Here is a 1,646-nt window from a genome sequence, read left to right as displayed (position 1 = left end):
TTTCAGTTTCTTACTAAATTGATTCTCTGTCATTTTAAGCCAGGTTCTGAATTTCTAAAAAGTTTTAGATTTGGAGGGTAAACCCAAACTTTCTGGGAATTGTAATCAATTATAGATAGGGAATATCTGTTCCCCCTAAAGGTGGGGTGACTTTCAGGTCGCCACAAGTCAGAGTGAACATAATCTAAAGGTCTATTAGTGGTATGAGACCTTATATTAAAACTCACCTAATGGGACTTACCTAATACACAAGTCTCACAAAACTAAGAAGCACTATTATATCTTTCCAAGTAACTTTTGATTACTTAGATATTTTAGGCCCTTATTCCCAATGTATCCCAATCTATTATGCCAATGTTCAGACCTATTCTCAATTATAGCCAAAGAATTATTATCTTGAGTGGTTATGGTTTCTCCAGCAAGATAATACAGCCCATTTTCTTGGGTCTTTTCAACATAAAAGGTGATCCCTTCATCACTTCGAGTATGTTATTATCAGATTTAAATGTGTACCTTTCATCTTCAAGAATCCCTATTGAACTAAGGTTTCTTCTTAAGTTTCGAACATGCCTAACATTCTTAATTTGTCTCACAATGCCATCATGCATTTTATTGGCAATGTTCCCAATTCCCTGTATAGTTTGTGAGTTATTATCTCCCACGTACACTCCTATGTTCAATTGGTTTGTAATTGTAAAACCAAGATCCGTTAGGACTCATGTGAAATGTGCATCCTGAGTCTAAGATCCAATCCTTGTCACTATCATCACTGGATACAATCATTACAAGAAGACTATCCAGATCATGACTGGCAGCTGCATCGTTCAAGTCAACAGTGCTTTGGTCTCTGTGTTTCTTTTCAATTCAAAGCAGTCTATCTTAAAGTGTCCAAGTTTTCCACAGTGATAGCACTTTTTATTACTCTTATCCCTAGATTTGGATCTACTTCTGGATTTAGATTTAAATTTTCTGTTCTGAGTATTATTTTTTTCTTTTATGTTCTCTCTTTCACAAACATTCTCTCTTCTCTTGTGTGAGATTTAGTTTCTTTCTTGACATCTAGTTCTCTAACTCTTAAAGCATTTGTTATTATAGTCTGAGTTAGAGCATCTCTTAAATATTTTACAGCATTTCTTATATCCCTATAAGATTCAAGTAATGAGTTTAGTAGTATAAATGCAAGGTCTTTATCATCAAATTTCTTGCCATTGTGTACAAGACTCTTAACCAAAATACTGAAATCACTCAAGTTTCCTTCTAGGTCTTTCCCAGTGTCCATCTTGAAACTGAGTAATTTCTCTAGCAAATAGATTTTGTCAGGCAATGTCTTAGTTAAGAACAATGCATCAAGTGCAGTCCACAAGGCTCTAGGTATTTTCGATCTTCAGTTTGTCTCACAATGTCATTAGATAAATGCAAACAAATTTTGAACTATAAGCAATCTCATTAAATTCCTGAATTTCATCAGGTTTAACTTTTAATTCAGCAGAAAAAGTTTCAGGATCATCCAGGGACTTAGCAACCCTTTGTTGGACCAATATAGCCCTCATTATCTGCTTCCATATCGAATAATCTCCCTTTACATCGAATTGAGACAACTCGACCTTCGAATCCATTACAGGTTTTGTAAATGGGTGATGATTACT

Source organism: Olea europaea, chromosome 16, assembly GCF_002742605.1.
Source record: "Olea europaea var. sylvestris chromosome 16, O_europaea_v1, whole genome shotgun sequence".
NCBI lineage: Eukaryota > Viridiplantae > Streptophyta > Magnoliopsida > Lamiales > Oleaceae > Olea > Olea europaea.
Note: the sequence above shows the minus strand (reverse complement) of the source record.